At 46.6% G+C, this 14,366-nt stretch overlaps 1 protein-coding gene across 12 annotated transcripts in view; it reads right to left on the bottom strand.

Annotated features, from left to right (window-relative positions):
- The window catches only part of KDM4C (lysine demethylase 4C), a 351,443-nt gene extending 337,152 nt beyond the window's left edge, over window positions 1–14,291 (bottom strand). For 6 of the 12 annotated variants that reach the window (XR_016210339.1, XR_016210337.1, XR_016210340.1 and 3 more), the window contains exon 1: window positions 13,586–14,291. The gene's annotated coding sequence lies outside the window, so the exon portion shown is untranslated. The remainder of the gene's footprint in view (window positions 1–13,585) is intronic. The other 6 variants (XR_016210344.1, XM_089299433.1, XM_089299435.1 and 3 more) reach the window with 3 other exon arrangements.
- Window positions 14,292–14,366: the final 75 nt, after the last annotated feature.

The raw sequence follows: 14,366 nt of genomic DNA, 5'->3' as shown, positions 1-14,366 counted from the left end.
GGAAAATATCATGTCAGATGTCATAATCAAATCTACCAACGGTGCAGAGAAGAAAAAAAAGAGGCTCTAAGTATAAATGCAGACACAGTAGCAAATCATCTTTTGGAAAAAAAGTTGACAGTGAAAAATTAAATAAATTCTAAAGTAATATATCTACTGCATTTAGAGAGTACTTGACATACAGTAATCACAAGGCAGAAACATTAACATAGCATTAGGTTTTATTTTTTAAACTAGGAAAATGCTCACTAAAAATGACCATTATTTTCTTCACTACTGGATTCATCTTCCAACCTTATTATTTTAAATTTGAAGCCAAAAGTAATCTCTAAAGCAAAAATCAGTCAAGCTAAGTGTCAGACTTTCAACAAGTTATGAATATAAAATTATTTTTAAAACATGCAAGTTAACTGTGTTAATGAGAGATGCCCAGCCACTACATGAAGAGATTCAAAGGAGAAATTCTGGGAGGCTGCACTGTGGTGTAGCAGATACACGCTGCCACCTGCAGTGCTGGCATCCCATATGGGCGCCAGTTCAAGTCCTGGCTGCTCCACTTCCGATCCAGCTCCCTGTTAAAGTGTTTGGGAAAGAAGCAGAGGACAGCCCAAATAATTGGGGCAGGGCCACTCATGTAGGTTACTCAGTTCAAAGCTCCTGACTTTGGCCTAGCCCAGTCCCAGTTAATGCAGTTGCTTGGGGGAGTGAACCAGCTGATGGAAGCTTGCTCACGCATACTAGCGCTCTCGCACGGGCATACGCACTCTCTTGTGTGTGTGTCTGTCACTCTACCTGAATACACAAATACAATTGGGATATAAGCCTAAAGTAAGGCCGGCACCGCGGCTCAATAAGCTAATCCTCCGCCTTGCAGCGCCGGCACACAGGGTTCTAGTCCCGGTCGGGGCGCCGGATTCTGTCCCGGTTGCCCCTCTTCCAGGCCAGCTCTCTGCTGTGGCCAGGGAGTGCAGTGGAGGATGGCCCAAGTGCTTGGGCCCTGCACCCGCATGGTAGACCAGGAGAAGCACCTGGCTCCTGGCTTTGGATCAGTGTGGTACGCCAGCCGCAGCGCACTGGCTGCAGCGGCCATTGGATGGTGAACCAACGGCACTATCCACTCTGCCTGTCAAAAAAATAAAAATAAAAAAATATAAAAAAAACTATTCTGATACTCTGGCTTCTCTTCAGATCTTATAAATCTTTCACCTTTTACTAAAAACTAGTCTGAAATCAACATTTGAGACTGTAGCATACTTAAAAGACCTGAATCTAAGAAAATGCACTGCATCATTCCAGACTGTAGCTTCACTACAAAGAACATTAATTAGTAAAAGTTATGAAATGTAAAAGGTGTACGCATTGGTAATGTAGCAATGCTAATTTCCTGATTTTGATAAATATACTGTGATTCTGTAGGATACTGTCTGTTCAAAATACACACTAAAGTACCGAAGGTGATGGGGCATGAAGACAACTTACTTTTCAAGGAAATAAGTAACCATAACTGCATTTTTTCTAAAACTGAGATCAACCTAGATTTAAAAAAAAATAATAATAATACAAAGCAGGACCGGCACTGACATAACAGGCAAAGCTACCCCACCCGCCAGCATCCCATAAGGATGCCAGTTTGAATTCTGGCTTCTCTACTTTCAATTCGGCTCCCTGCTGATGCACCTGGAAAAGTGGCAGAAGATAGCCCAAGTGTTTGCGTCCCTGCATCTATGTGGGAAACCCAGTTGAAACTCCTAACTTCGGCCTGGCAGAGCCCTGCCCATTGTAGCCATTTGGGGAGAGTACCAGTGGATGGAAGATCTATGTCTCCTCTCTAACTCTGCTTTTCAAATAAATAAAATAAATCTTAAAATAATAAGTACAGGTATGACAGAGCAAGCGTTTGGCCTGAGCAGTTAAGCCAGCAATTGGGACACCTACATCTCATTATGGAGTACTTAGGCTCAAGTCCCAGCTCTGCTCCCAACATCCTGCTAATGTACACCATGGGAGGCAGTGGTAATGGTCCAAAAAGCTGGGTTTCTGAGCCAGGGTTGTGGCACAGTGTTAAGCCGCCTGTGACACTGGATCCCATATCAAAGTACCAGTTCAAGTCCCAGCTGCTCTGTTTCCAATCGAGTTCCCTGTTACTGTGTCTGGAAAAGCAGCAGAAAATGACCCAAGTACTTGGACTCCTGCACCCACATAAGAGATCTGGATGGAGTTCCAGGCTCCTGGTTTCAGCGTGACCCAGACAGGACCAGCACAGACATGTAGGGAGTGAAACAACAGATGGTAGATCACTTTATCTCTATCTCTACCTCTACCTCTAGATGACACTCTGCCTTTGAAATAAACTAACTAAACCTTTGCCGGGGGGGGGGGGGGGGGGGGGGCGGGGGGGCTTAGTTCTTGCCACTCATGTGAGACCTGGATTTAGTTCCTAGCTCTTGGCTTCAGTCTGGCTCAGCCCTGGCCATTGTAAGCATTTGGGGAGTGCACCAGCAGATGGGAAATCTGTCTCTGCCTCACTCTTTCATTTAAAAAAATTTAAAATAAAAATAAGGCCGGCACCCCGGCTCACTAGGCTAATCCTCCGCCTTGCGGCGCTGGCACACCGGGATCTAGTCCCGATCGGGGCGCTGGATTCTGTCCCGGTTGCCCCTCTTCCAGGCCAGCTCTCTGCTGTGGCCAGGGAGTGCAGTGGAGGATGGCCCAAGTGCTTGGGCCCTGCACTCCATGGGAGACCAGGAGAAGCACCTGGCTCCTGCCTTTGGATCAACGCAGTGCACCGGCCGCAGCGTGCCAGCCGTGGCGGCCATTGGAGGGTGAACCAACGGCAAAGGAAGACCTTTCTCTCTGTCTCTCTCTCTCTCTCAGTGTCCACTCTGCCTGTCAAAATAAATAAATAAACTGTAAACCTGCCTGCAATGCCGGCATCCCATGTGGGCACCGGTTCAAGTCTCAGCTGCTCCACTTCCGATCCAGCTCTCTGCTATGAAAGATGCCCCTGCACCCACATGGGAGACCTGGAAGAAGCTCCAAGTTCCTATCCTCAGATCAGATCAGCTCAGCTCTGACCACTGCATCCATATGGGGAGAGAACCAGCAAATGGAAGACATCTCTCCCTTCCCCCCACCCCCGCACCCTCCCTCTCTCTCTCTCTATAACTCTGCCTTTCAAATAAATAAAAATAAGTAAATAAAACTATAGAAAATTCTAGAAGAAACTAACAATGGCCAGAGGGAAGAGAGAGCTAGCAGCCTGAAGGCTAAAGGTTTGAACATGTATCTTTACCCTTTTGTTTCCTGAATTTTTGTATCTGGTTATATACCTTGCATTGCCACTCAAAAATAATAAATAGGGATAGGCATTATGGCACAGTGGATTAAACCCCTACTTGAGACACCCACATCCCATAAATGAGTGCCAGTTCAAATCCTAGCTACTCTACTGATCCAGCTTCCTGCTAATGCGTCCTGTGGAGGCAGCAAATGATGGCAAATATCTGGACCCCTTGCCATTCATGTGAAAGAACCAAGAGTTACAGGCTCTCAGCTTTTCAGCCTGCCCCAACCCTGGATGTTGTGGACATTTGGGAAGTAGACCAACAGATGGAAGATTATTTTGTGTGTGTGTGTGTATCTTTCTGTCACTTCACCTTTCAAGCAGAAAACAAATAAGTAAATATTTTTAAATAACAAATGTCTATAAATAAAATATTTTAAAATTATCAAAGGGCCAGTGCTGTGGTGCAGCGGGTTAATCCTCCCTCTGCCTGCGGCGCCAGCATCCCATAAGGGCGCCAGTTCTAGTCCCAGCTGCTCCTCTTCCAATCCAGCTCTCTACTATGGCCTGGGAAAACAGTAGAAGATGGCCCAAGTCCTTGGGCCCCTGCATCCATGTGGGAGACCTGGAAGAAGCTCCTGGCTCCTGGATTTGGATCGGCGCAGCTCTGGCCGTTGCGGCCATTTGGGGAGTGAACCAGCGGACGAAAGACCTCTCTATCTCTCCCTCTCACTGTCTGCAACTCTACCTCTCAAATAAATAATAAAGTTCAAGGGAAGTGGAATTAAAAGTTACATTTATTAAAAAACAAAATAAAAATTATCAGAAGATAAACAAATCTGCCTATCTCAAATCCAGATTTTCTTTGCTAATGAAAGTTGCCTGAATGTTATAGCCAAAGTATCAGTGAAGTATCCAAATTTCAGTCAAAGATTCCATTTGAAATTTTTTAAAGGTTTTTTTTTTTAATTTTTAAGGTACTCTTGAAATTTAAACAGATGGAGGGCCAGCGTCGACACCAGCATCTTCTGTTGGCACCGGTTCCAGTCTTGGATGTTCCACTTATGATCCAGCTCCTTGCTAAGGCTCCTGGGAAAAGCAGTGAATGATAGCCCGCATGCTTGGACCCCTGCACCCATGTGGCTCCTGGCTTCAGCATGGCCCAGCCCTAGCCATTTCAGCCATTTGGAGAGTGAAACCAGGAGATGGATAATTTCTTTCTTTCTCTCTCTCTTTCGCTCGCTCTCTCTCTCTCTCTCTCTGTAACGCTGGCTTTCAAAGCAACAAATCTTTATTTTTAAAAAGTTAACATTTTCAAATGATTCTAAATATTCTTCCAAGTTATGATTATCACAGCAGGTATTCAGTTATAACAGCCCTTTTTGCTAAGCACTTAAGTTATTTCTAATGTTTATGTAGAAAAACAATTTTAAGAGATTAATAGTTCATGGTGGGGTAAAATAGTACACAGCCTTCCTTCCAGGAGTTTGGTAAGTGAACAATTATAAGAATCACAGATCTAATGATCTAGTCAATGTGGCACCCTAATTCAGCCAGGCTCCTAATTCATCTGTTTCCAAATACTTACTGGCCTGGCTTCGTCCATTATCATTTTTGGAATTTTGATCTGTAACAAATTGAGAAAACAAAACTAATGAGAGGCCAGCACTGAAATTCAGTGACTGACCACATACCTGAAATGAGCTCAAGAGTACAGGCTATCAGTGGACCAGAGAAATCTGCAACTTAAGACTTAACTGAGAGTCAGGTTTAGATTTTTCTCAACCTGACCTTCGCAAACCTCCTTTAGGGTACTAAGGGTGAAACATAACTTCCATGTGACTTCTATGTAAGAGCAGCAACAGGTAGTTCTTGTAATGAAGCGGAAGGGTCCTGGCATTCATAGTTATGTTTGTACTTCCAATCAGTGAACACTGAGAAAATAGCCGATTGTTTCACTGGAGGCTGATGGAAATGAGGCGTTTTTCTTGAATTGCTTCAGAGCTGTGCTGTTCAAACTGCAATCCTATCCAAAGCAGTGGATTATCACAATATTTTTATAATATGTGATGAAAAAAAAAAAAATATTAGAGCAGAGCACAGGTGGAAAAGTATTGCTTTGCAGACTCATAGAATGGCAAACGCCCAAAACAGCACTCCAGCCTCAGAATCCACACTTGGGGCATTTGCATCTGGCTAAAAGGCCCATGAGAGTCTCACAGGCATGGAAAGCCACGACAAGGTGGCAAAAACAAACTAAATGAAAGATCCTGGTGAACAAGACCCCAGAGGAAGGAACAGGCCATCACGGAGGGAGGCACCTTTCTCCGAAGGGAGGAAGGAACCTCCACTGTGATACGGCCTTGACTAAACAAGTTCAGAGTTGGTGAACTCAAGGGGCTTCCATAGCCTCAACAGCTCATAGCAAGAGTCTCGGGTGATTGCTGACGTCATGAATAAGGGTGCCAATTGTTAAATCTACAACGGGAGTCACTGGGTACAGGCCCCCACATAGGATCTCTGTCCTTAATGTGCTCTACTATGAAACTTAAAAACAACACTACTAGTCAAACAATACCCTATACCTTGTGCAGTTGTGTGAGGGCAGCCTGTTGAAATCCTTGCTTAGTGTATACTAAGTTGTTCTTCTGTATATGAAGGTAATTGAAAATGAAACTCGATGAAGGGCGGGATGAGAGAGGGAGTGGGAGAGGGGAGGGCCGTGGGAGGGAGGGAGGTTGGGGGGAAAGCCACAACAATACAAAAGTTGCACTTTGTAAATTCACATTTATTAAATAATAAAAATAATTAAAAAAAGAAAAAAGTATTGCTTTGTAAAATTTTCATTCCAGCTTTAAGTATGCATTATGTATTAATTACGATAGTTAAAATATATTTTTACACTTTAGAAACACATAATCACATAAACACAATTATAAATTGGGCTAGGTGTTAAAGAGTAGGGAATTAAAACAGATTATCATTAAGGAAAAGGATTTAGATTAGGGGAGGGGCAACAGGTGAGGTTTCCCAGAGGAAATACATGAGGATGCTTCAAAACGTTCATGGCAGGCCGGCACCCAAGACACAGGTTAATCCTCCGCCTGCAGTGCCAGCATCCCTTATGGGTGCCGGTTCTAGTCCCAGCTGCTCCCCTCCCGATCCAGCTCTCTGCTATGGTCTGGGAAAGCAGAAGATGGCACAAGTCCTCGGGCCCCTGCACCTGCATGGGAGACCAGGAAGAAGCTCCTGGCTCCTGGCTTCGGATGGGCACAGCTCTGGCAGTTGTGGCCAACTGGGAGTGAACCAGTGGAAGGAAGACCTTTCTGTCTGTCTCTTCCTCTCACTGTCTGTAACTCTACCTCTCAAATCTCTAAAAAAAAAGTTCATGAAAAAACTACGCATGGATTTCTAAAAATTTTTGCATCCAAATCAACTTCTTTTAGACCCATTTTCCACAAACTTTTTGAAGTCCTCTCTACATTCAGGTAGAGACAGGAAAGATAAGTGGGAAGGTGGAAAATGGTAGAAGTCAGCCTAGCAAGAAAACAACATTCTTGGGAAAGGCCTATAACAGCATGCAAGAAAGAAAAGTCAATGGTAGGACTATCTAGAAATGGCCAGGGTGGGGGAGCTTAAGATAGGAACAGATATTACAGGAATTTTAAGGACAAGGGGAATTAGTCTATTTGCATTTGAAAAGATCTTCAACTAAAACAGAGATTGCAAACTGACTGGGGTGGAAATTGAGATGCTGCCCTAGAGGTGAAGATGAGCACACTGATCCCCCATCTGTATTTCCAAAGCAGCAGTGATAAGGTGTGAACTTTTTTGGGATAACTGGTGGATTTCCAGAGGAATATCAAAACAGTCTGAGTTATGTGAGAAATCTCAGAGAAGCAGAGCTGAGAGGAAAGCTCATAATTCTGTTTGCTCTAGTTAACAAGCAGATATGATAAATTTATACCTGGACCTAAATGGAGATATCAAAGAAATTATTAACAAAGGGCTTTTTAAAAAAAGATTTACTTATTTATTTGAAAAACAGTTACAGGGCCGGCGTTGTGGCGCAGCAAGTTAAAGCCCTGGCCTGAGATGCCAGCATCCCATGCGGGCGCCAGTTCTAATCCTGGCAGCTCCGCTTCTGATCCAGCTCTCCATGGCGTGGGAAAGCAGTGGAAGATGGCCCAAGTCCTTGGTCCCCTTGCATCCGTGTGGGAGACCCGGAAGAAGCTCCTGGCTCCTGCCTTCGGATCAGCGCTGCTCCAGCCTTTGCGGCCACCTGGGGAGTGAACCGGCAGATGGAGGACCTCTCTGTCTCTGCCTCTCTCTGTAACTGTCTTTCAAATAAAATAAATCTTAAAAAAAAAAGGGGGGTGGGGGGACTGGCGCTACGGCTCACTAGGCTAATCCTCTGCCTTGCGACATCGGCACACCGGGTTCTAGTCCCAGTCGGGGCACCGGCTTCTGTCCTGGTTGCCCCTCTTCCAGGCCAGCTCTCTGCTGTGGCCAGGGAGTACAGTGGAGGATGGCCCAAGTCCTTGGGCCCTGCACCCCATGGGAGACCAGGATAAGTACCTGGCTCCTGCCATCGGATCAGCGCGGTGCGCCGGCCATTAGAGGTTGAACCAACGGCAAAAGGAAGACCTTTCTCTCTCTGTCTCTCTCTCACTGCCCACTCTGCCTGTCAAAAAAAAGGGAGGGGGGGGGGCAAAGAGAGAAGTCTTCCATCACCTGGTTCACTCCCCAAATGGCTAAAACGGCCAGAAGTGGGCCGATGGAAAACCAGGAGCTTCTTCCAGGTCTCCATGCAGGTGCAGGGGCCCAAGGACTTGAGCCATCCTCTACTCCTTTCCCAGGCCTTAGCAAAGAGCTGGATTGGAAGTGGAGCATCCGGGCCCAGAACCGGCGCCCACATGGGATGCCAGCACTGCAGGCAGCAGCTTTACCCACTATGCCAAAGCGCAGGCCCCTCTCCCTTATTCTTTTTCAAGGCCTCTTTGACTGAAGGAACTTTCATCTCCACCTTTAATGCTTTGCCCAGCCTGTCTCCTTCCCACTAAGCTTTCTCCCTGGTTCCAGGATGGGCTTAGTATCCTACTCATTTTTATTTCTTCCAAAACTACTGCCCTGATCTGCATATCTCTGCCTGGTAAATTCCATCCCATCCTTTAGAAAGCTCAGCTTTCACCTCTTCAAGTGAACTGCCTCAATCTTGCACGCAGGCCACAGCAGCATTCTGTAACCTCCTTCAGTCTTAAATAATCGTGCCACTACTGTGTATCGCTCTTCCCTCCCCACTCGTGCACAAAGTTCTACACAAAAATATTGACAGCAGTTAGTTATTTCTGAGTATTGGATTGGGTTAATTTTTTTCTTTGTGTTTATGTGCATTTCCTGAATTTTCTTTTATGAATCAGTATTATTCAAAATACATGTTAGAAAATCTGGAAAACAGGAGAGGATAAAGGAAGAAGAAAAATTAGTTATTGCCACTTTCATTTTGGTGAATTTCCTTCTAACACTTTTTGTTTTGTTTTAGTAACCTAAATGAGGTTTTAGTATAACTTCAGTATCAAACTTTTGTTAATTTTGAATCTTAAATCACTCAGACATCTAGGAAACAGTGAAGATATTTATCAGTGGTTTCCTAGTATTGATATTAAGCTGATTCCCAGAGAATAGGATCTAGCATCTAAAACTACAGAGTATGCTGAATAACTCATTTTTTTTTCCTGAGAAATGTCCTGAGCAGTACGTTTGTGTGTTTCATGGTGCAGATATTTCCCTGGCTTGGTTGCTTATTATTTGCACAATTTATTTTTGCTGGTTTTTTTATTATTCGTATATTTCCTCAGTAGGCTAATAATTATTGTGTGCTATCACTGGGTTAAAGGTGGCATGTGAATATGATAGACTGGTGACTTCCTACTATTTCATGAAAGTCGATTATTTGAAGGCTGCGTTATACTGTACACAGTGGCTTCAGCTGTTACACTATGCTAATGCATAGTCTTTAAAATTCTAGATTCTTCTGGGTTTGCATTTCTTATATATTATTGTGAGTGGATATTTAAGGATTTTTTGACAGGCAGAGTTAGAGAGAGAAAGTTATAGACAGTGAGAGAGAGAGAAAGGTCTTCCTTCCATTGGTTCACCCCCCTAAAGGCCGCTGCGTAGATCACCAGGTGCTTCCTCCTGGTCTCCCATGCGGGTGCAGGGCCCAAGCACTTGGGCCATCCTCCACTGCACTCCCGGGCCACAGCAGAGAGCTGGCCTGGAAGAGGGGCAACCAGGACAGAATCCAGTGCCCCAACTGGGACTGGAACCCAGGGTACCCGCGCCGCAGGTGTAGGATTAGCCAAGTGAGCCACGGCACCGGTGACTAGAAAGTGTTATTAAAGCCCCTTTGCAGGGCCGGCTGGGTGGTATATAGGGCAAAGCCGCCACCTTAAATGCCAGTATCCCATCCCATATGGGTGCTGGTTTGAGTCCCGGCTGTTCCACTTCCAGTCCAGCTCTCTGCTCCGGCGTGGGAGATGCAGAAAAAGCTCCTGGCTCCTGGCTTCAGATCGGCAGCTCAGGCCATTGCAGCCAACTGGGGAGTGAACCTGCAGATGGAAGACCTCTCTCTCTCTGCCTCTCCTTCTCTATGTTAACTGACTGTCAAATAAATAAATAAATCTTTAAAATTAAATAAAAAAATACTAAGGGAGATAGGCTCCTTAAAGGCATTATTCTATGTTAGGCCAGGATTAAGCGTCTCCAATATTATCAGGAATTTCCAAAGGGTAGGGACAGGGACAGTAGGAGTGCACAGAGATTCTATAAGGACTGAGGGAATCACAGACAATGAGCCAAATTTAAATTTACATTTTAGGCTCACAAAACCTTCTGCATTGGCAGGGATTTGAGAGGTGAGAAATCTGTATCAGAATGGGGAGTTAGGGGAAAAGCACTAAATATTAACAGTTTTTTTAAAGATTGGAAGACCTGCATTAGGATATTGGAACACTCCTGTATTATCATTATACCCATGACAGGTATAGAATAAACGACTAACAAGAAAATAACCACGAACCTTATGAAGAGTACTCTAACACAAAGAGATGATCTTACTAATATACAGAAAAATAAAATAAGGCAATAGCCACAGGACAAAATCCCACAGAAAATTCTGGTCTCTAGGAGTGCATATGGTAGATAATGGAGCAGGGAAAGGCCAACAAAACCCTCCACGGCCTAGCCCTAGCGAGACACATTCCCTCAAGAATAGCTATCCCTCTGTGCGCATTTATTCATTCAAAAGACATTTGGGGACTGGCACTGTGGCCCATCAGGTTAGGCCACCTTCTGTGATGCTGGCATCCCTTATGAGTCCTGGCTTCTCCATTTCCACTCCAGCTCCCTGGTTTGTGGGACTGGGAAAGCAGTGGAAAACGGTGGTATACTTGGCCCCAACACCCACGAGGGAGATCCAGATAGCTGCTGGCTTTGAATTTTCCCAGACCCAGCCACTGTAGCCTTGGAGGGAATGAACCAGCATATGAAAGATCTCTTTCTTTGTCTCTTCTCTTTCACTCTTTCACTAAAATAAATCTAAAAAAAAAAAAAAAAAAAAAAGGCAGGTATTGTGGTCTATGTGAGTTAGGCCACCACCTGCAGTGCCTGCATCCCACATGACTGCTCCACTTCAGATCCAGCTCCCTGCTAATGTGACAGGGAAAGCAGAAGAGGACATCCCAAGTGCTTGGGCTCCTGCCCCTGCCTTCTGTTTCACCCAGCCTTAGCTGTTGCAGCCATTTGGGGAGTGAACCAGCAATGGAAGACACCTCTCTCTGCCTCTGCCTCTCTGTAATTTTGCATTCCAGATAAATTAATCTTTAAAAAAAAAAAAAGAAACTAAAGACATTTCATTCAGCAATTCCATGACTAGATATATATCTAAAAAGTAAACAAATGTTCACACAAAAACTAGTTCACAAGTACTCACAGCAGCATTATCTATAATAGCCCAGAAATGAATTCAAATATCCATCAACTGATTAATGAACAAAAAGTGATATCCATACAATGTGCTTACTCAGATATAAAAAGGAATGAAGTACTGATACAGGGTGCAACACAAATGGACCTTAAAAAAATATTATGCTGAGTGAAAAAAGCCTGTCGCAAGACCACATAATATGTAATTCTAGTTTTATGCAATGTCCAGCACAGGCACATCTATTGAGATGGAAAGCAGATTAATGGTTGCCCTGTAGGGAGGGGAGGGAATTAGAGGGAAATGGGCAAAGACAGCCAATAGGAACAGGGTTTCATTTAGGTGTGGCAAAAATATTCTAAAATTGATTGTGGGGATGGCAACACAACCCTATCCACTCACTAGCTGCAACTCAATACAGGTGATATTTCTAAAAAGAGAGAAAAAGACATTTCTAACACCTTAGGCTAAATTACCTGACTCAGGTAAATTATACAACAAAGGGAGGGAGGGGGAATGTCCTCAAGTGTTGGTCATTTTATTAGAGAAGAAAAGCCAGTCAAGAGGCAATTACAAAACAATGGGAAAAAGAAAGGCAAGGAGTCACTGACTGAACCCCAGGTGCACTTAACTTAGCCCTGGGCAATTTACTGAAGGGATGGTAGGAGAGTTCAACTTATAAGATTTTTAATCCTTCAATTGAAATTTAAGTCAAAGGAATTTTCTTTAAATATCTGTTCAGTTTCTGAAAAATCTTCATTCTTGTGAACTCTTAAGAAGCATCTGTGTGTGTACATGTTTAAAACATTTATCTTTTAAAAAGCAACTGACAGTTAACGAAACAAGTCTCTGAATTAAATTTTATTGTATTGCCAAGTTTGCAGGGCGCTATAAAGATTATGTGCAGACTTTCCAGAACACTAAAATTGGAAGAAAGCGGGCCTCCCAAAAATACTAAACCCTAACAACTGTGTAACACATTCCAAAACCAAGCACAGAGGTTGCAAAGAGAACACCAAGGTAGGAAAACTTGAGTGGTGATCGCAAAGTAGAACCCACTGCTACATAACAAAAAGGAACCTTTAAAAATTAAAGTCACTAATTTTCAACCACAACAATTCGAAATTAGAATATCAGCAGCCGCTGCCCACAGAAACAGTGAAGCCAAGCTCCCCCGGATTAAAAAAAAAAAAAAAAAAAAAAAAAACTAAAATTAGAAATCGCGATCTCAAACGGGTGAAATAAGGCAAAGTTTGGTGCGAACCTAAATGGACCCAGCCTACTGGAAACTTGCGCCAGGCTAAGGGTGAACCGACTGCAATTCTAACCTTCAATTCCTAGCTCTTGGTTGATAAATCGCCTAGCGAGGGGGAGTTGTACCAAGTGCAAAAAGAAGTTTGTCTGGTCTGCTCTGGCTGGAGGAACCTGAGAAAATCCCTCCGGGGTTCGCGCACAGCCAAAGGCAGCAACGCAGGCTCGCACCGCGCAGCCAAAGGGCACGCTGGCCCCTAGTCCACGGGGAAAGCATTGTAAGCGAACCCTACTGGCTTCACTGCTGACCACCGAGCACCTTCAAGCTCCAGCCCGCGGAGCCCGAGTTCGCCTGGCTTCCTCCTCCACATCCCCACCCCCGCCACATCCTGTGCCTGGCAGTCCACGCGCCCCGCTGCAACTCGCATTAATTAAGCACCCAATGTCTACACCGCATCGTGGCTCCTGTAGGCACTGCAGGAAGAAATGGCCCCATACTGGAGCCAAGAAAAACCAAGACAGCTGCGAAGGATGAGAACGAACCCGATACGAAAGGCTGCAGGCCACTAGTGCGACGGGTGGTCTGGAGAAGAGAGCCCTCCACCCCGCGGGCCATGACAGTCTCGGGGCACGGAGGGCCCTCGAGGGGCGCACCAGGCCCGGCCTTCCCGGACTCCGCCGTGGACCCGGCCCGGAAAGCAAAGGAAAGGAGTCAGGATTCCCAGACCACCCGCGTGCTCCTCAGCTCCAAGCAGTGCGACCCCGACTCCGGTTCCCGGGAGCACGACGAGCGCGGGCACCGAATCCCCCGTGAGGGCCGGAGCGGGCTGTCACTGGCTCCCAGGGGCTCCCCTGTGATCAGGGCCCGCCGCCCCCAGCCACCCGTCCCCAGCATGACAGACGCAGCGATCCCGGACGGAGCGGAGCGGAGCGTCTCTGCCCCGGCGCCTCGGCTCCCGCGGACGCCCGCACCCCCGCTGCCCGGCGCAGAGCGGAGCAGTGCCGGGAAGACCGCCCCGGCCCCTCCCCCCGCTGCCCGCGTCCCCAGTCTCCCGAAAAGCGGTTACCTGGCGCGCGGGCGGGGGCGAGGACACAATCCAGAGGAGGAGGGTGTGAAGGAGGACGGTGGCCTCCGGCCCGGGGAGATTTGGGAAATTTGGTAGACTTGTTCCGCACTGGGTGACAGCTGTTCGCTGCGCACGCGCACAGCGCCCCAGGCGCCCGATCCCTCCGCCGCTCCTCACCCTCCCGTCGAGGGGGTGGGCGGGAGGCGGAGGTGAAAGCACGCGCACAGCGCAGGCTGGCTCTCCCGGCGCGAGGGCGCGCGCGCGGCGTCACGTGACCACTGGGCCCCAGCACTTAATGAGTCACGTGAGCGCCACACAACTTAAAGGTGCCGGGCACTTTCTGGCTTTAGGGTCAATGTTCCACGGTAGGATTAAATTGGCTGTGGCGCGGCTTTTTCTCTGGAAACGGATATGTCTCCTTCTTTCCAGAGGAATAAGATACTTGAACAGAAGGGAGGACAGGTGCACAGAATCTTGCCCGGAAGAACCTACTGGGTTTCCCACAGGGCTGGACCCGAAGTAGTTCACGCGCCACACGTCGTCCTGGGCTCCGACTCCGGCCTATGGGCGGCCGCCGGCGAGCGAACGTCAGAGCGGCGTTGCCATGGGTGGGGCCTCGGGATGGCCAGCCGAGCCCGGTGAGGAAGTCAGAGCGAGTCAGGCGAGTAGTGACTCTGCCCTGTGCCTTTCTGTGCACCCCGCTGCTGGGGACTCTGAGCTTCCTTCCCACCTTGAGAGACCCTGAGTGGGCGTAGCGCCCACGGGTCCCCGCCCCTCACCA

Source organism: Oryctolagus cuniculus, chromosome 1 (genome assembly GCF_051225735.1).
Source record: "Oryctolagus cuniculus isolate XC-2025 breed Fujian yellow rabbit chromosome 1, ASM5122573v1, whole genome shotgun sequence".
Lineage (NCBI taxonomy): Eukaryota > Metazoa > Chordata > Mammalia > Lagomorpha > Leporidae > Oryctolagus > Oryctolagus cuniculus.
The sequence above is the reverse complement of the archived record's forward strand: the minus strand, read 5'-3'. Positions and strand labels throughout refer to the sequence as shown.